Consider the following 26949-nt stretch of genomic DNA (forward strand, 5'->3'; position numbering starts at 1 on the left):
AGAGAAATCATGTTGCCCCCATAGACTACTAATTCCCTTTCTGTGGGCTTGAATTCTTCCTGGACTGCATCAGTCTCACTGGCCTGAATATCTATAAACCTTGCCTTTCTGACCTTCTGTAACAATGGAATGGTATAGTTCATTCTAATAACAACAACAGCCCTGTGGTGTGCTAACATCAGGCTCATTTTAAAAGCCTCCCCTCATGATGTTCAGCTTTAAGAAAGGCTAATTAATTTATATAGAATTAATATATGCAGGTGCATACATTTTAGGGAAAATGTGAGCCAAACATCAGAATTAAGGTTGCTTTATTGCCAAAATCAATGATGAAGTAAGAGATAATCACACCTGGACATACTAATCCTATTATCAAATGTTTGTCTTAGCTGGGTTTGGTGGCACATGCCTGTAATCCCAGTAGTTGGGGAGTTTAAGGGAGGAGGATTGAGAGTTCAAAACCAGTCTCAGCAAAAAGTGAGGCTCTAAATAAGACAGTGAGACTCTGTCTCTAAATAAAAGACAAAAAAGGGCTGGGGATGTAGCTCAGTGGTTGAGTGTCCCTGAGTTCAACCCCCAGTACCCACCCCCAACCCACCCTACAAAAAAGAAAAGTTTTGTCTTGATATGTTTGTTACTGATAACATTTTCTCAATACAAACATTCTCTAGCTATCCACATATCATTTGTCTTAATAGTCAAAAAAGATAATAGTTTATGTCTCAGAAACTTATCCATCTATTTCTTTGGCATAATAAGAAATATGTGTGTGATCTTTGTCCTTTGTCTGTGACACAGATCTCCTAAATCCCTGGGAATTTTCTGATTGTCAAGAACATTGTGGTTCAATGAGGTGATTCTGTTGAGCACCTCAGACAGTTTCACAATGTGGACAAATAGCAAAGCAACAACAAGACAAAACCCCAAACTTTCAGCCTAGTGCCAACCCCTGGGGAGGGAAGAGGGGCTGGAGAATGAGTTAATAATCAATCATGCCTAGTGACGAAATCCCCATGAAAACCCCAAATGATGGGTTTGGGCAGCTTCTGGGCTGGTGAGCACATGAGCGTGCTGGGAGGACACAGGAGCTCTGCGCCCCCGCCCCCACCCAGACATACCTGGCTGTATGCCTCTCTCCCGTCAGGCAGTTCCTGGGTTCTATCCTTTATATAAATATCACAGTAGAAAGTAAATTCTTTTTCCTGAACTCTGGGAGCTGCTCCAGCAAATTATCAAATATGCAGGGGCAGGTTTGTGAGAAGGTCCAATCTGTGGGTAACCTGGGATCCAATACTCATGACTGGCATCTGAGGTGAGGGCAGTCTTGTGGGACCTAACTCTTAAACCTGTGGAGTTTGATACTAACTCTGGGTACTTAGTGTCAGAATTGGATTGAATTTTTGGACACCCAGTTAGTGTGAGAACAACCTGCACATTTGATATCAGAAGTGTGGGGAGTAAAAGCAGTTCAGAATTTTCAGTTATATTAATGATCGCAGAGTAGATTTTTCTGGGCTACCTCTGCTCAGATTTCTTTTATGGTCTTGAAACTATTTTATGTTGTCTATACATTTAAAGAACATTCTGACTCCTTGTATCTCCCTCCTTTGAAAAATTAGTTGGTTGAAAGATGGGAAAAAAATTGTGATTGTTATCTCCCGTTCTAATTTCTGCAAAGATCTGGGTACAACCTTCTAAGAGAGGTGAATTTCATAGAATTGCAACCAAATAAAGCATGTACTCCTTGCAAAGTTGCTGAGAAATCTGTTTCAAAATGTGGGCAAACTTTTACTCAATAATGATGTCACAGAATGGAGAGGGCCTTGACTTTGATGAGGTCAGGGGGTTATTGTAATTGGATGTCACTTCTGCCACTAAGTTCTGCCCTTGTTAAAACTCCTCTCTACTATAAAACAATTGTTAGGTTGTAGGCAAAATCCTTTATGATGGTATTCTTCATAATGGAATGGTATTCTTCATGATGAAATGACCACATTAACTTTGACTTATGTAAAAGAATAACCTTATAAGAGAATCTAAACAATTGTATCAATATCAAATGTTATATAAGATAGTTTAAAAATATAAATTAAGATTGGAAGTTGTTTAAAAATGCCTGATCTATTTGGGAATGTTAAACTTATGCATCATTGGTTTTTGGAAAGAATTAAAAATTAATCAGGACTAGTCTAGAGAGGGGAGTCTCTTCTACTCTTGATTACCACTTAATAAGCCAAATGTGTCTGTAATTTTCTAAAGCATAAATTACCTCTGAAGATAAATAAGACTATAAACAAGTAAAACAGAAACCAAGGCAATTATCCAGATAATTTAAATACACTATTTTAACATTAATGCTTGTGGTATTTTGGCTCTGAAATTCTAGATTAATACTTTGGGTAATGGTCTCAGTTGTCTATTTTTATTACCCCTTTATATCTGAAATGTGGGAAACTATTCAGAATATGATTGTGTTATTTTTATTTTAGAGAAATGGCACCCTAGTTTTATTATTTGTGAACCCATCCTTGAATGGTTATTGTGTTTTTTAAAATTTTGTTAAATTCTCTTATTCTCTCTCTCTCTCTCTCTGAAGGGATCACTTTTCACTGAGAAATTCTGATGACACAAGGTAGCGATTTGTCAATAAGGCACATTAGAAAACTCATTAATATATATTCCCCCCACACAATCAACTAAAACCAGTCATTTTATAATGTTAAGAGAAATTAATAAAAATGTGAGTGTGTATACCTAATCAAGAATATGTATGGATAGTTAATAGCGATTGTTTATGTCTGTTAGAACGAGGGGTGATTTTGTTTCAAAAATTTTATGCGGTGAAAATCTAATGCTTTTGAAATTGAGACTCCAACAAGTTGTTTTTATAGTCTAGAAATTACCTAAATATATTTGGGGAAAGTAAATATCAAATCCATGAAAATTCTTTAAACAACCTGTAGAGGGCACTCAAGACCTTTCAGACTATGGCAAAAACTCCAGATAGTGTCTGAAGATTTTATTCCTTTGTGTTAGATACAGAAGTTTTAGATTTTATTCAAGATGATTTTAATTTTCAATCACTGATTCTCACAATATTTTATTCTGAAATTTATTTATATTAGATGATGCTAGGACAATCAGGTTTTATATACCTTGTCACAAATTCAGATTTTCTTTTTTTTTATGTAGCCAAACAATAATCTATTATCACCTTTATTATAGAAAGATTTCAAAAATTATGATAATCACAATCGCCATCTTAATTGTGTTATATACTGTTTGTTACTATTTATTATTATCCAAGTAATATCCTGAGCACTTTACCTATATCATTCCTCACAAAACCTTTTTTTTTTAAATAGTTAAATCTTTTTTTGTTTTATGTCTTTATTTTGATTCATTGTACACAAATGGAGTACAACTTTCGTTTCTCTGGTTGTACACGAAGTAGAGTCACACCACTTGTGTAATTGTACATGTACATAGGGTAATGATGTTTGTCTCATTCTATTATCTTTCCTTCCCCCCATCCCCTCCACACCCCTCATTTTCCTCTACAAATTCAGATTTTCAACTAGGAATTTATTTAAATACATGCAACTGCAATTGATTACTAAAGTATCTGTAAAAATTGACCTGTTTTTGAATATTTAAAGCTTAAGTTATAATATTTTCACTGACATCTTGCAAAGACATTCTAAGCTACTTTAGCTATGCAGATGTATTAACATAAATCATAAATGATATGAATCCATTCTTCATATCTTTCAGTTATGATTATACATAACTAGTAGTGATAAGATATGTCAACTTAAAAATATCATTATATCAAGCCTGAGTTCACATTCCATCTTATTAATTTGTTTTCCTAGATCCTGGTTTCTGTTAGGTTTTAATATGATTTTAGTCTCATTTCCCTTATTCACTCACTCTCAGATGACACTTTTTGAAACCCACTCAATTCAGTTTCTAAATCCGATGCTTTTCCCATCTGTGGATGCAAAGTATGTGGTCCCTGCCCTGGATTTTCACAGATGTATTGTATATTACCTAGAATAATCATATAGTACCAAGCTCTTGTATCTAAAAAAGAAAGTGGATTTTATTTCCTAGCAAGATAGCTTTTCTCTGGCGATTCTCTGCTGTCTTTAAGCATCCCATGTTATTTGGATCTCCTCTAGGATCAAGTTGGATAGCCTTTGCAACTAAGAGGCTGTGAGCTTTTGTGGCTCACAAACAATTATGTGTTATTGTATAATGTTTTTGCTTTTGAAATCCATGTGAATAGAATGTTGTAGAACTGACTGTTCACAGTTGTTTGTATCTATAGCTTATCTGCACTCATTCCCAAGTGCTAGATTGGTGTCACAGAGGTTATTGTGGTGGGCATGTTGGGCACATTAATATCTGTGTTTTAAAAATTGCATTGTGTCTGAGCATGATGAAGAAAAAGCTATTCGATTATTATTGGTTTTGCTGGAATTGAGTTTTCACTGGGTGTAATTTGGCAGTTACATTGATGAAACATGTGGCTTGCTGCCATTTTATTTATGTTGAAGGTTTTATTTCTGATACCCATGAAATAGGAAGACAGGCAAATACAAATTCATCTTTAGAGTTGCCTGGTATAGAATAATTTGGGAATAGCCAATTGGAAAAGGGCATTGCTGTGTAGTTATTGCTCAATCTCAGGCCTGGGAAGAAAACCAGTGATGATAATTTTCACTTTTCAGGTGGGCAAAATGAAAGTGCAGACTTTCATGACCCGATTGGGAAGGTTGAATGCTTCCAAGTTTCTATCTGTGGAAACGGGGCCAATAATCTGTGCTACCTGACTCATAGGGAAGATAAAAAAGGTCATTTTGCAAAGTTACAGCTGTAGAGTGCTTCTTAGAAGCAATCCATCATCAAAACACTTAGAAGCATTACACAAGCATCACATGTTGCTTCAGGGTGGGTGAGAGCAGTGGTTCTAAAGTGAATTTCCACTGCCAGGGCACATTTGGCAATGTCTATTTTTAGTTTTTATAATTGAGGGAGGGTTGCTACTGTTATCTAGTAGATAGAGGTCAGGGGTCTGCTAAACTTCCTACAATTGGCAGTAGCCCACAAGAAAGAATTATCTAGCTCAACACTTCAATAGTACCAATGTCAAGAGTCCTGGTCCATTGGTATTGGATGCTGTGGTTGGCACAATGGTTCATGTTAAAACCATTTGTATTGGTTTATAAGTGGCACATAATGATGCCTAAGTTTATTCTAAGGGGACAGAACTTTTAGGAAGGGGAGAGCAGAGACATTTTGTAATCAAATCACAAATACAAATTTTTCTCTATAGTTCAAGTGACTTTTTTCTCACACACCTTAGATAGTATAATGGTGGTCACACACTTCTGGGGTTGGGGTAAAGGGAAAAGGGGTCATGAGAGTCCCCAAATATTATTTTAAAAGAAACTGACCTGAAAGTAAGATCAAAAGATGCCTACACTTGTAAACTGTCTGAATAATTCTCTTCACCCTGAACTCCCTCAACACACACATTGGTTAAAGACATTTCAGCAAAGAGGTGAGGGGGACGAGAAGTAGGGAGGAAAGATGCAAATTTTGGAAGGCTTCTGTTTGTGTCCCCTCAAGACAGGTTCTGTTGTGATGTTAGATAGCCTCTTTATAGTTCTGAGATATCTAGAACCTACAGGAAACCCAAAAACCTAATACCAAAAATCAAATAACCCCATTAGAACATGGGAAATAGTTCTAAATAGACATTTCTCAAAAGAAGAAATACAAATGGTCAACGGCTTTAGGGGAAAAAAGCTCAATATCACTAACCATCAGAGAGATGTAAATATTACTAATCATCAGAGAGATGCAAATCAAAATCACATTGAGATATCACCTCACTCCAGTGTGAATGGATATTTAAAGACAAAAAAACAAGTGCTGGTGAGGAGGTGGAGAAAAGGGAACACTTACATATTATTGGCGAGAATATAATTTAGAAAATTATAATTTCCAATATAATTGGAAAATAGTATGGAGGTTCTTCCAAAAATTGAACAAGGAGCCACCATGTGATCCAGCAATCCCCCTAAGGGTATATTGCCAAAGGAAATCAGTGTGTCAGAGAGACATCTGCACCTGCATACTTATTGCAAGAGTATTCACAACACCTAAGGAGTGCAAACACCTAAATGTTTATCAACTGATGCATCAATGAGGAAAATGTGATACATATACGCCATGGACTACTATTCAGTCATAAAAAGATGAAAACCTGTTATCTGTGACAGTGTGGATGGAAGTGGAGATTCTTGTGTTGAGTGAAATAAGCCCGGTGCAGAAAGTTGAGTGCTGCATGATCTCCCACTTACATGGAATCTTAAAAAGTTCATCTTTTTAAGTTCAGCATGGTGATCACCAGAGGCTGGGGATGGGGGGGTGAGGGAGGGAGAGGAGAGTTTGATCAATGGGTGCTGAGACAAGAGAAGTAAGTTCTGATGTGCTATCATACAGATATCATTATAGATAATGATAATGAATTGTTTTTCCAAAAGTTAGAAAAAAGGACTTTGAATGTTTTCACCATCAAGAAATGATAAATGTTTGAGGAGGTAGATATGTGTAAGCTGATTTAAACTTACACAATATATACATGTATTAAAATATCATGATACCCTGTAAGTAGGTAATTTTTATGTTTTTATGTATCAGTTAAAAATACATTTAAGAGAAGAAGTTCTAAGGCATGAGTAGACACAAGCCTTGTAGAGGAGGCAATTTGTTCCACTACTGGGAGAAGAGGCAGGGTACTCTGTTAATTCTGTGGGATACCAGGATAATTTTGTCCTTACAGCAGGTTTATGAAAATGAACTTGAATTTTAGAGGGATCCTGGTTGCAAATGTGCACTAGGAGAGGACCCATGGTCCTGGAAGAGATCGCAGAAGCACCTCGTTGAAGGATGATCCTCGTGAGGTATCAAAGACCAGTGAGGTTCAAGCTACTAATTATCTTTTCAAAAGGAAGATTTTGACAAGGATACATTTCTAGAGCTTAGAGCAGTCAGTACTCCTCAGAATTCTTTGAGAAATTCCATATAAATTATTTATCCTTGAAACTCCACTGTTCAGCTACTTCTTCCAAGTTGAAGTTACCTTTTACTAAAAGCTGTTATTACTTGGCAGATGACTGCTTGTTGACTCTTGGTTAAAGGCTCCAAACAGTGGATCTTTTAATTTGGAGGCAAGTCATATACATAATTACAAGAAACTTCAGAGAATTTGTTACATAACGAATATGTATAAGAATTAGAAATCCTGCTCCAGAATAAACCCTGGAAATAAACAGGAGTGATTAAACACTCCATGTTGAAAGTATCCATGTCTCCTTGTGAACATACACACAGCTGCCCTCGAGTTAATATCTGTCATGGGTCAGATAAAGACATGGGCACTTTACATACACAAGCACATCTTTACAGCCTTACAGAGACATTTGGGAAGAAATTATCCTCTCCATTCTAAACATTACAAGACTGAGGCTCAGACAGTTTAAGTGATATGGCCACCAGCTGAGTGTTCGTTTTCTCTAAATCGTTCTGCCCCACTACTCATACTAATTAGTTTATACAACCACTTCATGCTTCCAGTTTCATGCCATAGGAAGAATCATCCTGCACTCTATTAGGTAGAACCACATGAAAGAGTTGCTATTTGGCCATTTTGGGATCTAAAACAGAATTTTTAAAAACTTTTTAAATTGGAGCATTATGGTTATACAGAATACTTAGGTTCAGTTTTACAAATTCACAGTGCATCCCTGGTGTTCCCCATTTCCGTCCATCCTCCCTCCCTCTCTTCCCTTTCCTGTATTCTACTGATCTTCCTTTCACTTATTTATTTTTGATTGGTACTTTATAGATAAACATAAAGATGGAATTCACTGTGGTGTATTTGTAAGGCACATAGCATAATTTTGATAAATTCATTCCACATTCATCTTCCCTCTTGATTGTCTTCTTCTACTCACTGATCCTCACTATATTTTTATGATATCCAATCTCTGCCAGCCACCCTGCTTTTTCCCTTATTTTACTCTAGCTTCCACATATTAGAGGAAACATTCAACCCTTGATTTGATTTTTTGAGTCTGTTTTATTTCACTTAGCATTATGTTCTCCATTTACATTCATTTAACAACAAATGCCATAATTTCATTCTTCTTTATGGCTGAATAAAACTCCATTGTGCATGTATACCACAGTCATCTTAATCCAGTCATCTAAATGACAGAACCACCTGGGCTCATTCCATAACTTGGCCATTGTGAATTGTGCTGCTATAAACATTAATGTGGCTGTATCAGTATGGTACACTGATTTTAGTTCTTTTGGATAAATAGCAAGAAGTGGGATAGCTGGGTCATATAGTGGTTTCCATTCCTAGTTTATTTTTTATTTATTTATTTTTTTAGGAATCTCCATACTGCTTTCCAGAGTGGTTGTGCTAATCTACAGTTCCACCAACAATATACAAGTATACCTTTCCCCCACATCTTCACTAGCATTTATTATTTGTATTCTTAATAATTATCATTCTGACTGGAATGAGATGAAACCTTTGTGCAGTTTTGATTTTCATTTCCCTCATTGCTAGAGATGTTGAAGTTTTTTCCATGCATTTGTTGTCCCTTTGTGCTTCTTCTTTTGAGAAGTGACTATTTAGTTCTTTTGCCTGTTTATTGATTGGGCTGGATTTTTTTTTTTTTGTGCACGTGTTAAGCTTTGTGAGTCTGATATTATATAGTCTGAAATTAATCCCCTGTCAGAGGACTAGCTGGCGATTTTTTTTTCCCATTCTATGGCTTTCTTAAAGCTTTAATCATTTCCTCTGTTGTGTATGAACTTTAATTTGATGCCATTTCATTTACTGATTCTTGGTTTCATTGCTTGCACTTTAGAGGTCTTGTTAAGAAAGTCTGTGCTGCACCAATATGATGGAGTATTGACTCTATGTTTTCTTCTAGCAGTTGCAAAATTTCTCATCTAATTGCTAAGTCTTTGATTCACTTTGATTTGAATTTTGTGCAGGATGAGAGATAGGAATCTAGTTTCATTCTTCTACAGATTGAATATCCAGTTTCCTCAGCATCATTTGTTAAAAAGACTATCTTTTATCCAACATATATTTTTAAAACAATTTTGTCAAATATAAGATGCTTGTAAGTATGTAGATTTGTCTCTGAGTCTTCTCCTCCATTCCATTGGTCCTCATGTCAATTTTGATGCTAATATCATGCTGGTTTTGTTACTATAGTTCTATGGTATAATTTAAGATCAGGTATTGTGATACTTCCTACATCGTTCTTCTCCCTCAGGATGGCTTGGTTATTCTAGGTCTCTTATTATTCCAAATAAATTTTTGGAATTTGTTCTAGTTCTTTGAAGAGTATATACTTTGATGGGAATTGCATCAAATCTGTGTATTTCTTTAAGTAGTATGGTCATTTTGACAATGTTAATTCTGCCTATCCAAGAACATGGGATGTTGTTCCATATTCTAAGGTCTTCAATTTCTTTCTTCAGTGTTTTCCAATTTTTATTGTAGAGTTCTTTCACCTTCTTGGTTAGATTAATTTCCAAGTTTTTTTTTTTTTTTGGAGATTATTGTGAATGGGATAATTTTCTCATTTCTTCTTCAGAAGAATCACTGTTGGAGCATAGGAAAGCTACTATTGATTTGTGAATGTTGATCTTGTATCTTGCTACTTTGCTGAATTCATTTATCAGCAATAGAAGTCTACAGGTGGAATTTTTATTTATTTGTTTGTTTGTGTTCTAGATTATGTCATCAGCAAACAGATAATTTAACTTCTTTTCCTATTTACATCCCTTTAATTTCATTCTCTTGCCTAATTGCTATGGCTAGAATTTCAAGAACTATATTGAATACGAGTGGTGAGAGTAAACATCCTTGTCCTATTCCTGACTTTAGAGGAAATGCTTTTAGTTTTTCTCTGTTCAGTATGATGTTGACTTTGGGTGTGTCATATATAGCCTTTATAATGTTGAGGTAAGTTCCTTCTATCACTAGTTTCTTCAGTGTTTTTAAAACGAATAGGTGCTGGAGTTTATCAAAGGCCTGTTCTGCCTCTATGGAGATGATCATATGATTCTTGTCCTTAATTCTATTTATGTGGTGAAGTACATTTATTGATTTGTATATGTTTAACCAATCCTACATCCCTGGGGTAGAACCCATTTGATCATGGTGTATTATTTTCTTCATGTGTTTTTGAAAGTTGTTTGCTAATAATTTGTTAAGGATTTTTATATCTATGTTCATATGGGATATTTGTGTATAGTTTTCATTCTTTGATGTGTGTTTGTCTAGTTTTGTTACCAGGTTATAATAGCTTCATAAAGTATACTTTGGAGTGTTCCTCCCTTTCACTTTCATGAAATAATTTGAGAAAGATTTGTGTTTAGTTCTTCTTTAAGGGTCTATTAGAACTCATTTGAAAATCTATTTGGTCCAGCACTTTTCTTTGTTGGAAGGCTTTTTATTGTTGTAAAACAGCCATTTCATGTTGTTAAACTTACTATACTTACTATAGTACAGTATATTCAGCTATAATACAGAACAGCATATTATAGTTAGAGAAGAATGTGTTCTGTACTATATACCTACTGCAGTACATAATGGTATGTTAATGGGTAGACCCAGCTCAGTCAAGATTATGCATTACTGTTACTATAGGAATTGGCTGACTGATTTTGATCTATTTACCTATCCATATCTCAGATTGCACTGTTAATCTATAATCTTGAATACAACAAGGAATTTGAAAAGCAATACACAAGTCATTTTTAATTCATTACCATAGGAAAAAAAGTATCAATATAGTTATTGTATGATGGAGAGAAACACACATGGAATCCAAGGCTTGGATTCTGGTATCAGCTCTGCCATCTATGACCTTTGGTAAGGTATAGTCATCTTAATTTTCAGCTGTCTCCTCATTTAAACATAGCATTTGTCTACTGGAACAAAATCCTAAGAGCAGAAAGCTCATCTGTTTTATTTATACCCTAATAAGTCCTTATGAAATATCAGTTGAATAAATGGATCTGTGGGAGATGAGGAAGAATTTTGGGAATAAAACTTGACTCTCTTTGCCTCTGAAAATTCCTCGTGTCCCTACCAAAACATGTCAGCCTTGTCTCTGTCCCCACACTTTCTATTATGGTTTGGATAAGAAGCCCCAACCCCACTGCAAAAAAAAAAAAAAAAGAAAAGAAAAGCAACTCATGGGTTAGATCATGTAGGAATGTTCAATGGTGAAATTATTATTATGAGAACTATAATCTAATCAATGGATTAATCTATCTGATGGATTATTAATTTGAATGGATTCCCCAATGTCATCTGTAGGAAGGTGGGGCATAGCTGGAAGAAGTAGGGGGCTTGCCCTTGGGGATTATATTTTGTCTCTGGCTCCTGTCTCTTTCTGCTTCCTCACTACCATGAGCTGAGCAGTTTTTATCTGCTATGTCCGTCTGCCATGGTGTTCTGCTTCACCTCAGGTCCAGAGCAATGGAGTCTACAGTTATGGACTTAATCTCTGAACCCATGACCTCCAAATAAACTTCTCCTGCTCTAAGTTGATATTTTCAGGTATCTCAGACAGAATGATGAAAAGCTGACTAACACACCTCCCATGCCCTTCTTTAAAAATCATCAATGGTGTCTTAACTGTCAAATCAATGAGGCCCCTTTTAACCTCTATCTCACCTGAAATATTAAATGTTTGCTGTTACTGATCGCTTTTTTCTGGAATGCTTACCTTCTATCAATTTTTTGAAAGCACATGTCTGGGTTCTCTCCTTGTCTCTCTTAACAGTTTTCTGTTCTCTTAGAATTTTCTCTCAAATTAAAAATGCTGATGTTCCTTAGGGAATCTTTTATTCTTCTTGGATAGTACTTCCTATTTTGATTTTATTTACTAATGATTCCTAAATCTTATCTCCTGGACAGAATTATCCTTTTAGTTTAAATTTAAAATTTAAAGCCATCTCCTAAATAAAATTAACTTGGTACATAAAAACTAAAAATATTAGTCTATCCTTCAAGCATTTTGTCCTTTTCTAGTACCCTCTTGCTCTGAGTTCATGGTACTATCCTTCATCTAATCACTCATGGGAGATTCTTTCTTCTCACTTACTGGGTAAGATATTACTTTAGGAGGTTTTCCCCTTCCTAGACACCTGGAAGATCACCCCAAACCTCTTGCAAGTAGGCAGGGCATGAGACTCATTCGTCAATGGACTGTAACCAATAGTGGCAGGTGTTACTTTAGACCCAGGCCAGGGTCTGAATCTCCATGATCATCCTCTTGCTCTAATGACTCAAAATATCTTTATACAGATGGTGCTGGTTTAAGATGACAGGACTCTAACTGCACCACTGGGAGATTCTGTGGAGCAGACCCTCCCCATCAACTCAGGATAGAAGTACTGCAAACAGAATAGACATGGTTGTTGTGGGATGTCATTGAACATGACCTAGCTCTCCCACTGACACATCAAACTCATCAAACATAAAAACTTCTTTCAGATTTTTAATTTCCTGTCTCTATTATCTTATTTCTATTCACAATTGCTTTTCTGGATTGCTTCCACAGCCTCCTAACTGGGTTTACTAACTGCTCGAATTTTGATTTTTTTCAAATCCATCTTCTACACATCCACCAGAATGTTTAATTTAAAATACAAATAGGACAATGTCACTCCCAGCTTGAAATATTTTAATGATTCCCTCATTACCTATAACAGTAATTTTAAAACTTTGGTTCTTGGAACAGTTAGTTGATGTTCCAGAACAAAAAAAAATTCTAGAAGACCAATGCTCCCAAGTTCAAAAAGAGTAGGCAGCAATGCACACCATCCTGAGGGTTTACAAATGCACATCGGTTGGATACTAAAATATCATGTAGTGAACGAATTAGTATAACTTACTTACAATAGTTCTTTCTCTGAATTATGGGACCCCCTAGTAATTTTTAGCAGAATGTCTTTTAGCATTGGAATATTGTACTAGTGTTCTAACTCTTATCTGGTCTACAAGATTCTTTGTGATCACCCTCTATCTCTCTCACTTCTTTTCTTACCACCTTCTGCTGCTGATGCTCCAGCAACAAATATGTTCAGATCTTTCATGCACTGTACATGGAAGAAAGTTGCCTTCAGCAGTGCAATTTGCTTCAGATAGAATGCCACGTCCCTAATCCTATGTGAGTAACTCTGATGACTCCTAGTAAGCCTTTTAGACTGAGTTCAGATGATGTTTGCTACAGGAGTCTAAAATGGAAGGCCTAAACATATGGTTCAGTATTGTGTGCTGTCTTGACGTCTGGTGAAATCAGAAGGGTCTTGAATGGCATCCCTTTAAGTCCCCTCCTCACTTTTTGGGATAATTTACCCCAAAGAAATCATTCTTCTTATCACATTGCCAGGCACAGTTCCTGCTCAGCCATGAGTGGTGAGTTTCATTTTCCTGCCAGGATCCAGAATTACTCAAACCGGTCAATCATGTATGTCCTATGGAAACCAGGGGACATCCTATCCTCTCGGTTTGACAAAGCCTGCCTCCTGCAGCCCTTGACTGGTCACCCTTTTCGTGTGTGCAGTCCCCAAATGGCCTTGCATACTATATGGTGTCTTCCCCTCACACTCTGCCCTGAGCTGAAAACACATGACTAATAAACTGCTATTGATCTCATTTGTCCACTGTCAGGTGTAGCCACATGTGTAGCCATTCCTATAACTTTTGGGCAGGAATCCTTCTCTCAACAGCAACCAAAACAGAGATCCTCCAAGACACTGTCTTATAGCTTCCCTGGTTTTCAACCTGACTCCCAAAGCACTCTGTATTTTGCCTTGCACTTGCCAGATTTTACTGTAATTACTTTATGTGTCTGTCTGTGTTAGACTGTGTTCTCCTTAAGGTCAGAGATGAGGCCTCGCTGATCCAGGGCACAGAGTTGTCTCAATGCTATTTGTAAATCTAGTGGTGATATTAAATAATATTTATTACTGAGCATTTTTACAAATCACAGGTCAAGATGCCACAAGACTGGTGTTGTCCCTATTCTACAGATGAAGAAATTGAACCCCAGTTAAGCAATTTTCTCTAAGACCACACAATGTTTAAAGAGGCACAACTTGATCTTGAACCTGACTCTGTTTCTTAAGACTGTTATTCTGTATGTAGGTAGATACACTGCTCTTATGAGTCCCTAAGGCTGTGATGTGGCAAATGATTTGGTGATGTGAGAGTGAAATTCAGGCAAAAGGCACTTTCCTTCTTTTCAAATTAGTAAATAACTAGACAAAAAAAAAAAATACTAAGCACCTCACATTATGGAGAGATCTACAATCAGGTGGGATATATTTCTACATCTGGGTGTTCTGAAGGACAGTAGTCGTTATTGTTTCTACCACTATTCCCACTCTAACCCAGAGAATAAAAGAACAGAAGGAAGAAGAAAAGGTAATATGGAGGGAGAAGGTATAAAAGAAAGAAATTGATAGAGTTTGAGTGCAAGCATAGAGAATTTTGTGTTGATTTTGCTTTGTAAGCCAAAAAACAAAACAAAACAAAACAAAACAACAACAACAACAACAAAAATTGAAACAATATCTTGCTACATTGACCAGGCTGGCCTTGAACTTCTTGGTCAGCCTCCCACATGGCTGGGCTCAGAGGCATGTGCCACTGTGCCTGGATAGCATAGAGAATCTTGCGTTTTTCACCAATCCTAGGACAAAAAAGGACAAATGGTTTTAAGATTGAGAATACCTGCCAGAAGGGAACACAGTTCCTCATTCCCAGTGATGTCTTCCTTAGGCTGAGACTTGTGAAACTGCCTCTGATCCTGAAGGCAAAAGGATGTGAGATTGCTTCCACAGGACAGAATAAAAGAGAGGAAGAAGGAATTGGCCAGTCCTCCAATATGTGGTAAATCAGGTTTCCATGGCTCAAGCGGACCATCTAAGAGGGCTTCCTGCAGGGCAAATGGACCCAGCAGAAAGAACTTCGGTAATTCCCAAGGTCAGAACTCATGTGTATGTGAGTTTGTGTGCATGTGTGCGTGTGTGTGTGTGTGTGTTTGCGTGTGTGGTAGTTGGTGGTGATAGCTCTTTGTCTTCACCTCCAGGAACAATTTAGTGAGAGTGTCTCACCCCTACTCCAAACTCACTCACATGTTCACAGAGAAAGGCAGAGAAAGGCAGCTTGGAGGTGCTCACCTTACAGAGAACACATTTAGTTAGATCAGATTGGTTGGAGAAGCATCAACAGGATGGCAGTCACTCAATGAGTAAACAAAAATGTTTTCATCCTAAATATATATTCTTCCTCCCAATGTCTGGAGAGGAAAGCAGGGTGACAGAGTAGACTTTGCCCCTTCCCTTCACACTGCAATTCCTGGAACTACAAGGTGGGGAGGCTGGTGTATGGGAACAGATTGGAATTTTAAACCGGACTGCGTTTTTTTGCCAGCAACTGAAAGTGGCCAGAAAATTATGAACTCATGTGAGAGGTCCTTCAACACAGGAAAGAGGAATTCAATAACATATTCAGGGCTGGGAGAATAAACTAATCCTCCTGCTCAAAAAACCAGTCATCTAAGCTGACTGTTAGAGTGGTAGCCTCATTTGCATCAAGCAAAGTGAACTGAATTCAGTTGGTGGAATGTAGAGGGAAGTTTTTCCAACTCCTTGGGTGAATGCCAGAGATTTCCTTCCTACCTGCAAATTGTAATTCACTTGGAAGGAACTCAGTGGTGTCCCTGGGATGTGAAAATCAGGAATTTAGAGGCAACTACTTAACTTCTCTGAAAGGTAGACCTTGAAAAGACAAGTACCTGAGCTACATTTCTCTAAAATTTCTGAATTTACCCACACTGGAGCATAGAATATACCTGCACGTCACCTGTTACATGCACACCCAGAAATACTAGCATCACAAGTATTGGACAGTTTTTTCCCACCATAAACCTTAATTTTATATAATTTAAACTTTATCTAATTATTATTTTGAGTGTAAAACTTCCCATGACTTATCCTTTAACAAAGGTGAGTTACCTATCTTTCTTCCTTTCTTCCTTCCTTCTTTCCTTCCTTCCTTTCTTTCTTTCTTTCTTTCTTTCTTTCTTTCTTTCTTTCTTTCTTTCTTTCTTTCTTTCTTTCTTCTTCCTCCCTCCCTCCCTTCCTCCCTCTTTCTTTCTTTCCTTCTTTCTTTCTCTCTCTCTCTCTCTTTCTTTCTTTCTCCTCTTTCTTTCTTTCTCCTCTTTCTCTCTTTCTCTTTCTTTCTTTCTTTCTTTCTTTCTTTCTTTCTTTCTTTCTTTCTTTCTTTCTTTCTTTCTTTTTCTTCCTCCCTCCCTTCCTTCCTTCCTTCCTTCCTTCCTTTCTTTAATTTTTTTAAATCAAATTCTAAATAGTCATTTTTGTGAAGCTTGAGATGAAAATGAAATTATTTCTGGGTGTCTATGTGGAGTGTATGTGTGTGTTTGTTTAGTTCTCTCTCACTTTTATAATATAGGAAATAAGGTTTGGGAGAGTTAGAAAATTGAAGAGAAGCAATTCTGATGTTTCTATATTTAAAATTTATTTATCACTGTTTCTTTAAGTTTTGGGTATGAAATACAATAAAAAAGGAAAACAAAGGCTGCACAATAAAATTCCCACCTGTTCCTGGTCAATCACTATTCTTGAAGTTATAAAAGCTAAGCATGTTTCCTACTGTCATTTATGATGACTTCACCCATGAGAATTTCTCTGTTTCTATGGCACCAATCATTACAAGCTTAGGAAGGTCCAGGTTGGCCTGAAGAAGTTCTGGGTAGGTCAAGTATACCTGAATTGCAAGGGAATTTGGAAACTACCTGCCTCAGTCTGCCAAGTGGAAAACTAAAGTCCAGAAAAATTCACAGACTTGACTGAACACACACTACTAAGTTGAAGAATGATAAGTTTTAAATTAGAAAAAAGAATTAGACAAGGATATGGATAGAGTTGTCTGTTGGCTCACTAACTTATTGCAAACTGTGATCATTTTAATTGTGGGGAATAAAAACTTAAGGAATAATCTATTTTGTGGAAATGCATGCGCACACATGCATGTGCCTGTGTGTCTATGTGTCTGAATAAACAAAAAGGAAAGATAAGTGAAAAAATAATTATTGCAACTGTGTTCTAGACACAAGAATAATAATTTAATGACTAAATGCTTCATTTTGCTGAAAGGGAAAACTGAAGCTCAGAAGGATCATGAGTTGTTCAAGATCACACTAGTCAGTGGCAATATAAGATCCAAAACCTGGTCTCCAGTGCTATTCTCTCCCCTTTAATGTAACTGCTCACATTCATTCTTTGTTAGTATGCAGGATGAATTTTAATATTCCTTAAAAGATAATGCAATTTTATTTCACTCAGAAAAGAGCAAGTAAACAATGTCAGTGGTCATGTTCTACTGAGACTATTAGCTATTATAAGAGGCTAGACCAAGGGTCTGAAGCAATGGATGGCGAAAAAAGCATATATATATATATATATATATATATATATATATATATATATATGTGTGTGTGTGTGTGTGTGTGTGTGTGTGTGTGTGTGTGTGTAAAAATGCAGAACCAATGATAAGAATCTTTGGTGCTCAGAGTTGGACCTGATTCCCTGAAAGATTATGAGAAGAAACTGAATTGTCTAGAACAAGATTTCTCAGATTTCTCTAGCTGCTATTACATTTTGTATTGAATAAGTTTTTGTCAGGATGGCTGTCTGGTGTCATAATGTTGGACAGTGTCACTAGCTTCTGGATGACAAGAAATTAACCCCTCTCCAGCTGTGACAATCACAAAATGGACCCTGCTGAAGTAATGTTGGCTTGGAGTATTAAGTCTGAGTCCATAGGTGGTGAAGAATATGTAATACTGATTAAGTCCACGGCCGAGAGACTGGAGGAAGTGATCACAACAGTCCTGGACAACCTTCAATTATAGAATATTTATATAATAACTCCTATTTAGGCTTCCTTCACACACAAGCTAGGATAGAGATTCCAATCATGGGACAGGTTTCCAGCTATCTTCAAACACATACTTTCGGTTTCCAGGTAGTAGTTGGGTGTGATACTGGGTTTGGAGTTCCTACATTCAAAGTGTAGCCTACCTCCCTGCTGCCCTTGCATAACCATGACTGACAGCCTGATTCACCCCTCCAGTTATGAAAAGGACTTTACCTGGGGTGACAGAGAATGCTATGTAGAAATTGGTTGCTCTCCATTTTTTTTCCCTCCTGCTGCAGATGATTAAATCTGAATATTGTCTTCCAGTTTTGATTGCTTGGACAAGGACAAGTGTTAGGGGCATGGCACAGCCAGAGGAAGATAAAAGGAACATGGAACATCCTTTTGGAGTAGAGTTATTTTCTCATCCTGAACCACCCACCTGCTTCCAGACTATTATACAAGAGAAAGAGACGTGCCTGTGTGAGTCACTGAATTTCAGGGTTTATTTGTTATAGCAAACTAGTCTGTGTCCTACCGATATACGTGGAAGCTCAACAAGATGAATGTTGGGAGATTAAGGTTGGAGAAAGAACAGTACTACAACGCGTGCTGCAGAGGACAGCAGAGGGATTCCAGGGAAAACAGATCGTTTACTTGATTAGACTTTTCCTGCATCTCTTGGCTTATCTCAGGTAGAAGGTCAATCACTAACACTTTCCTTTTGGGGACCAGAGAAGGTTTTTTGTCAAGTTGAGAGGACTGACTTCTTAGAGCTGCCATCGATAGAGTTAGCTATAAATTACTTATTGAGCTTCTATTTTCTCTCAGTGCCTGGGGTGGTATGCTGATGTGGGGCACAAAGCAGTGGTAGACATGGTTGTTTCCTAAAGGTGCTTATAGTGAAATCAGGGAAACCTGACCTATATAAAGAAATGGGTGTCATAAAGTGGCATATGTTGAGTTCATCTTAAGCAGTGAGCTCTCTAGAGAAGGTGGTACTTGAAATGAACTGTGAGTGGGTGGATAATAGTAATGGAAGGGTTACAAAATATTTGGCAAATGAGATGTTCCAGCAGTACTCAGATAAGAAGAGGAGAATATATGAAACATTTCAGGAGCTTGGAAGGAAGGAAGTCAGAACATACATGGTGGGTATGTGCAGGTTGGCTGAAGCAAAGCTTTGTACAACAAGAGGGAAAGAAACTGAAATAGAAGAAGACTTGATGGCGAGAGACAATGCTGAAGGGCTTCAATGTCCTGGTCTTACAATGCTTGACAATGCTTTTGTTTCCATATGTTCTTGCTGGCTTCTGTGGGAAGCAACCTAGCTACTCCTCCCCAGTTTGATCAAAACAAATAAAATTCATTTCTTCCTTTTCCATATTTTGCCTATTTGTTATGCTGAAGGGTGACTGAATTCAGTCAGTGGGGATTCAAACAGGGTTCCTGAGCTGAGCTGCCAGTAACAGGGGTAAAGGGAGCTATCACACAACTTTTGAGCCCCAAGTTATAACCCACTTAAAGAGTCACAACTTAATGCCACAAAATCTTAGAAAGCATTTTAAGTTTAAAAAGTAATAGAAACAAACTCAACAGCACATGAAATCAAGAAAATTGCAAAGTCTATACCATAATTCTAATATGCCATGATTGTGAAAACCTTGCAACTGTCCTTCATGATAGAAATTAAAATCAGGCAGGGCGTGGTGGCTCATGTGGCAATTCCAGCAACTCAACTCAGGATGCTGGGGCAGGAGGATTGTGAGTTAAAGGCCAGCCTCAGCAACTTAGTTGGGCCCTAAGCAACTTAGTGAGACCTCGTCTCAAAATTAAAAAATAAATAAATAAAAGGGCTGGGGATGTGACTTAGTGGTAAAAAATTATGAATGCTTTCTCATGGAGGAGTCCACTTCTGCCATATGATGCTATTCTTCTGTTATTGATGAATAAAGAGAAAATGATTTTGGACAGTAGATGTAATGTTGAGATCCCTCCCCACCCCGCTCTGCCACCTTATGCTATTTCCCCTAATACTAAGCTTCTCTGGTAGTGGATAAAACTGGAAAGTCAGTTGAGAGCCACATTGTGGGTCGTAAATGGTTGAATTTATCCTGTGGACAATGAGAAGCAATTGAGGCTTTTAAAAATCAGTAGGTAGCATAATGAGAATGCCTTTATAGAGAAATTAATCTGACTGCAGTGCTTTGAATAGATAGGTGGAGCACAAACCTGGAGGAAAAGATGCTAGCTAGTTAAGAATTCTGTTTGCAATAATTCATGCCTACGTTGTAACTGGAGGGCCATTAGGAGGCACTCTGCTACCTGGCTGAGAGAAAACACATTTTCTTGCAGAGATTCGCTTGTGGCTACTCACCAGCATGCACGCTGAAGAGATCTGGGTTTTGGAAAAAGTGCTCAATGTACAGATAAATTTGGGTGAGTGAGGAAGTCAGACACACTCCAAATACAGCAATGGCATCCTGAGCCCTGAAATGATCTAAAAGGGGAAGCTGTGTGGAACTGTGGGTAGTATAAGGGCACTAAATTTTAGGGTGGAGAGTGCTACAGTTAAATTTGCCTGTGACATACTTTTACCTACTGTGTCAATCAGGGTCCCAGCAGGAAACAGATGGCAGTCTCAATGTAAGCAAATTGAGGAGTTAATCAAAGGGCAATTTACAAACTTAAGGACAGGGCTAAGAGAAATCAACAAGGGACAGAGGGACAGCTAAGCATCCTGGGGCAAGCAACAGCTAGAGAGCAGATGACCAAATACCAGCAGACCTGAAGGGTCAAAGGGAGAGAGCAGATTACCCATGCCTGGAATCCACAGGGAGAAAGCTGAAGGAAAAGGCCATCAAGTGGGAGCCTGCCAGGAAAAGGGACCGAATCAATCCATGTCAGTGAGGGAACTGTAGAAATAAATACCTGATCTCACTTTACTTGTATTCTTGGATATCCCACCCATACTGCTCATTGGTGAAAGCAGCCAAAAGGAGGAGGATAAGCAAGCCCAAGAACACAATCCTGTGGGTCAGCTTCCCAGGACAAAGCGGGGTGAAGAAGGTGTAGAGAAATGGGGGATGAGGCAGGAAGCAAAGGGAAGACATCTAATAGGAGGCTCCCTGATGCTGCTTATAGCTAAAGCCTGGACTTAAGGAAAGACTCTCTACCCAAAACACCTGTCCAACGGGCATCCTGTTAAAATGGAAAGTATCCTGGAAATGACAAAATTCAACAAATTCGAACTACACAGTGGCACAGGCCTGTGATCCCAGAAGCTTGGGAGGCTGAGGCAGGAGGATCACTAGTTCAAAGCCATCCTCAGCAATTTAGCAAGGCCCTAAGCAACTCAGTTGGGACCGTGTCTCTAAGTAAAATACAGAAAAGGGCTGTTTTCTGTAAAATACAGAAAAGGGAGATGTGACTCCGTGGTTAAGCGCCCGTGAGTTCAATCCCTGGTACCAAATAAATAAATAAGTAAATAAACAAATAAATAAAAAATAAATAAATAAATTGAAAAGACAAACCAAATCAAAAAGTAAAACAGATTCTCTCTTTTGCAATTTGCTTAAGGTTTAAAGGCAGTCCTGCAAGCTGAGCTGAGCAATAGAGAGAAATCATATATATATTTTCTTCATTCTAGGTCAGAGGCACCTCCAGATGGAGACTGAGAGGTGTAAGAATGTACAGGAACCCGGAATACATTTCCTCGTGCGGTTACTAGGTGGTCCTCTCTTTCCCTTCTTCATCCTACTGCTTTTTTTCTCTTGTTACATCAAGAATACATTCTGTGATACAAATCAGCATCTCAATATTATTTTAGAATTTCTTGTTGCCATGGAGTATGTTGATTACCTATTTTTTCCTATTTCTATTTTAGTTTGTTCTGCTTTATTTCTTAGGAGTCTTGTTTCCTTGTCTTTACTTTCCATCTCAATTTTTTTTTTTTCTATTTCGCTTTAAGGAGAAAACAAATTTTAACCAGTCTTTAAAAGAATTTTATGCTCAACTTTTAAGTATTGCTTTTAACTTGGATTTTCTTGTTTTAGCTTTTATCTTTTATCCTTCTAACTTTCATGTTTCAGCTTTTTATCTCACTGGTTCTACTCCTTTTATGTTTTTTTATTTATGCTGGTTTTATCTTTAATCTTTTATCCCTTACTTTCATGTTTTGCTTTTTTGAATCTCACTGGTTTTAGTCTTTCTTTTCTTCTATTTCTTAGGTCTTATTTTTATTGAACTTTATATTTGTGAGCCAAATTCTTTATTTTCTTCTTTTAATTTTTTTCTTAGTGTTAATCATATGCTTTCATTTGCTTCAACTCAGCTTCATCTTTTGCTTTTAGAAATTTACTATAATTTTATTCTTTCTTCTTCTTCTTTTCTACTTCTCTTTTTTCTTTTTTTTAGTAATTTGTTTTTGTGACTACAAGAAGGCAAGACGCTTGACAACCCAAAGCAAACCTACAAAGTAAACCGGACAGCTGGAGGCCTTCTTCCTCCCACATTTTTACTATCTCCTTAGCAGCCTCTCAGTTCATTGAAAGAAAATCTCCACAAAATCCTCACTCTAGAATTCTGGAGAACTTCCTGGCAATGCCAATCTCTTCTAGTTCCTCCTCTGTCAGTTGCGGTCCAGTGGTAAGGCTGCAGTTCTGTTGCTTTTCTGATGCACAAGGTTTGTACTTTTTGATTTTAGACCAATTTCTATCTCCAGTGATCAGATAATGTGTAACTGGGTGAGAAGTAGATTAGTCTCTTTCCTCTCTTGATCTCAGGGCTGTTGCTGAGATTCACAGCTCATGAGACAGAATTTTTTCTGTCCTGATTTAGAGTACTGGGAAGCTAGCCATGATTAATCCTCATGTCTGCTTGCCCCTATCAAGGTCAACACTTTTATGATCTTCTGTTTATTTATTCTTTATACCCCACAGTGATATTAATCACCTCAGTGTTCCAAGTACGCTGACTGCCAGGTGATCTGATGGAGCCTAACTTGGAATCAGTAGGGAAGGAGTTGGATTGCTTCTGTATGGGTCATTTTTCTCAAGATGGATTTATCCACCTAAATAGAAAATTACTCTCCAACCCATCCACACTGTACTTTAGAGTGGACAGAACCTCTAATGCATCCTAATTCTGTACTACACTGCAATCTGGACCAGAATAACAGGTTATTTAATAATAAGCCACTTTCTGCTTACTGGTATTGTAAGCACTTAGAAAGTGCTTCTCTTTCTCTTTTTAACTGTGGCATAGTTGTTTAGGCATTCCAAATTCAGAATGGATTAGAAAGCAGAGCAAAGTAAGATGGAGTGATTTGCAGACCTGGAATGTGCCCTTCCCATCCCCACCACCAACACACACAAAGCCCATCTAATCTCTAATTATGTAATGCGCTATGGTGTTCCACAATCTTCCAAGGTGATACAGGAGTTAGGTTCTGCTGGAAGACTGGATTCAAATCACAACTCTGGCAATCCTAGATTGTGCCACCACAGACAAAATTACTTCAACTCTTTTTGCTTTCATGTCTTTATCTCTAGAATGGGTATAATAAACTGGTTAAGATATAAGATGCTCACCATTCTACCTGGTATATAAAAAAATCTCCTTAAAAAATGTGAAGTGTTCATATTATTTAAGACTCAGTTCAGAGGTTCCCATCTCCATGAGACACTCTATGACTGACTTGATTGAGCCCTAGGGCCTCATACACACTCTCATACACACACTCAGACACACATCCTCTTTGATCTGTCTGGGGCTTCAGTCCTGCTTCTGTGTGGCGTCTTGTACATGTCTCTTCATGGCATTTCACACACGCTAGCAATATGTGTTAACGTGTGTTCCTTTCCTGTTACCAATGAGCATCCTGAGGTCAAGAACTGTGTCTTATTCTCCTTCGCATCCATCACCTCTAACACAATAGCTGGTACACAGTGTGTTCTTAATAAAAATTTAATAGGAATGATAAATAGTTGATGCCTGAGGACTTTTAAACAACTATGTCCTTGGTGCATTACTGGAAAGATTCTTCTTTTACTTCTCAGAGGCAAATGGATAATATCCTAAACTATCACACCCTACTCCATCTTCTGAGGAACTGGCCAGAAAGCACTTCTCTGTGGTCAGAAACGTGACAGATTAAAACAACATTAAACAAAAGAAAAAGGTGTCTCCCAGAACCCTATAAAATGGTGTGATCAGTTATAAATGATTCATTCCTTTGAAAAATGCTAAAATATAATAATTTCATGTGAATCACATTAATGGATCAGCTTCTGAGAAAACAGTCATTAGAGATTTGAATCTTGTGGTCAAAGTCACTCCCTTTATCCTAACCCTGCCTCTGGTAGCACTCTAATCCCTCTTCTTCCTTCATACCAAATTTAGGGTTGCTCATAGAACCTCTCTATTCATTACTTATTCCCCCTACTTCAGCCTGACTTCTTGTTCTTGACCCCAATACTCTATACCAATGTGACTATGACCCTTGTTTTGCTGTATTCAGTTTTTCAATCCTCAGCTTTCTTGACCTGTAGGCACCATGGAACCCCATTGGTTTTTGTCTGCCTTCTTGAAACTCTTCTCCACTGGCTTCCCTGGCAACATTTTCTCCTGGTTATTTTACTATTTAATTGGAAGCTTTTTATTTTAATTCTTTGTTGCCTTATCCTCTTCTCCTCAGACTGTGTCCTGTTTCCCTTTCTTCTCACTCATTTTGTGTCTTCTCCCTCGTGGGATTATCTATGTCAGTGGTTTTAGCAGCTCTCTCTACCTTGATAAACTCCAGTCTAGACTTCTCCTCTGAGCTCTAGACCTGTAGTCTCACTATCCACTTGACAACTCCAGTTGATGACTTGAGGTCACCTCAATTCAACATCTTTAACATGACCTCTTGGTCTTCCCATCAGAACCATCTGCAAAGTTTCAGAAACATGGGTTGGAAACTAGGGACCCATTCATTGACATCTTCTCCCTTATCTCTGGCATCTAATTTAGTACCAGAGCATTTTCCAAATTAGTTCTGTTCTCTCTGTCACCACTACTCTCACTACTTTCTTAGATACTACCACACTATTTTCTGAACTGATTCCAACATTTTCATTCTGTACCTCTTCAAACTGTTTTCCACAGTGGCAGCCAGGTGATTCATGTCAGCGTGCACATCTGTTCACATTACACTCTGGCGTTAGTGGTCCTCGTCACCCAAAGGACAAGACCCTCTGCACAGCCCACAAAACACTGCATAGACAGCTCCTTCCCTTCCCTAACTTGTCTCCCACAGGCTCTCCTCTCTCTGATTCCAGTCAAACACCAAAGTTTCCTGTTGTCCCCAAACTTTTGCATATGCTGCCTTTCCAGCCCTAATCTGGAATTTTTTAAAAACCTCTTATTTTGGTTACTTAACTATTAGCCCATAGGGTATTTTCATTGGCATGTTTTCATTAAGTCCCTGGACGAAATTTCTTTTGCTATTAAGGCCAAAAATACCATTGGCCCTTGACCTCCTTTTTGTTGTTTTGTTTTAAACTTGCAGGCACAAGGAACTATGTCATGCACCAGGTTTCTTCCTTGCCACAACTTCTGGAGAGGCTGTACCATGTGGAGGTTACCTGCTCTGATGCTGGAGTGAAATGAAAGAGGTTTGAATTCCTACTTTAGCATTCATTAGCAGTTTGATCTTTGACAAGTTATTCAGCATTTCCGTGATTCCATTTTCTCATTTATAGAATGGAAATAACAGTAGAATTTATTCTCATGGTGTTGTTCTGGAAAGTGAATGAATTAACATGCACAAAGCTTTTTGAATAGCATCTGGTGCATAGTAAGTTCTCAATAAAAAAATTAAAATTATTACTATTTCCTATCTGATCACAGCTTGAATTGCCAGGGTGCTTCATGTGAAACTGACTTTTGAGTCTCAATTATATGGATTCATGACTTGATGCTTCATTTTACTTTGCATGTAATAACACATAGTATTTAAAGAGTAGGGTTTTGAGTATCCAAATTCAGATTCTAAAGAAATACAGTAGACTCCCCATTGTAATGATAGGCATTTTACACTAAAAGAGGAGGGATGCTATTTGTAGGACTAACTCTAAAGGCATTAAGATTTGCTCCATAGAACTGTATAGCCAAATCCATAACAGAAAGTATCTTTGACACCAAGTTTTATTTCTACTTCTACCCCAACAGATGCCTTTCTGCAATTCTATCATTAGAACCCATGATCAGAGGCATGTTACATTGTTAACAAAGGCAATGCCTATAATTTTAGTATATGAAATTATTTCCTTTGACATACCAGGAGGTTGGATTCCATTTTTATTTTCTAAAAACAGATATATGGAAATATATAGCACTCCTGCAATCAATAGTTTAAAAAACATATGGGCAAAGAATGAGGTTATTTCTTAGGTTTCTAAGTCCTAAAAATGATCTCTCTACTCTCAGTATTCTTTGTATTTCAGAAAAAAGAATCTTCCTATCCCACATCACAGATGTCTCTGTAGCTACAGACTCCACTATCAGAATAACAAACGGATTCTCAAGATTATACTGCGTCTGTTCATTTTTTTTTTAATAAAGCTTTCCTGCAGAGAGTAGAAATAGCCAGTGCCTTTACTGTGTATCGTGTAATTATATTTGGACAAATTAAGTTCTTTGCCCCTAATATTGGTCATTGTAACAGGCTCCCAGAGTTAAACAAAATAGAAATTCATTTTTACTTCATGTCTGATGCAGAAGGCACACAGGCACAAAAACAGGCCACTATTTCCCTTAAAAAAGAAATCACCATCTGCTTTGTGTCAGGAGTAATATTCAGGCCCTGTCTTACTGTGGCAAGTATTTTCACATTAGGG

The 26949-nt window shown here is 37.6% G+C and overlaps 1 protein-coding gene and 1 long non-coding RNA gene across 2 annotated transcripts in view; one reads left to right on the top strand and one right to left on the bottom strand.

Moving 5' to 3' along the window:
- Gabrb1 (gamma-aminobutyric acid type A receptor subunit beta1) overlaps positions 1-26949 on the bottom strand; it is a 368244-nt gene that overhangs the window by 31805 nt on the left and 309490 nt on the right. The gene's annotated exons all lie outside the window — the stretch shown is intronic.
- LOC124994666 (uncharacterized) lies at positions 1210-26648 on the top strand. The gene is made up of 3 exons (XR_007110532.1): positions 1210-1312; positions 25620-25725; positions 26557-26648. It is a non-coding gene; the product is annotated as an uncharacterized LOC124994666 (long non-coding RNA).

The sequence above is a fragment of the Sciurus carolinensis genome, chromosome 10, assembly GCF_902686445.1.
Source record: "Sciurus carolinensis chromosome 10, mSciCar1.2, whole genome shotgun sequence".
NCBI classification, from domain to species: domain Eukaryota; kingdom Metazoa; phylum Chordata; class Mammalia; order Rodentia; family Sciuridae; genus Sciurus; species Sciurus carolinensis.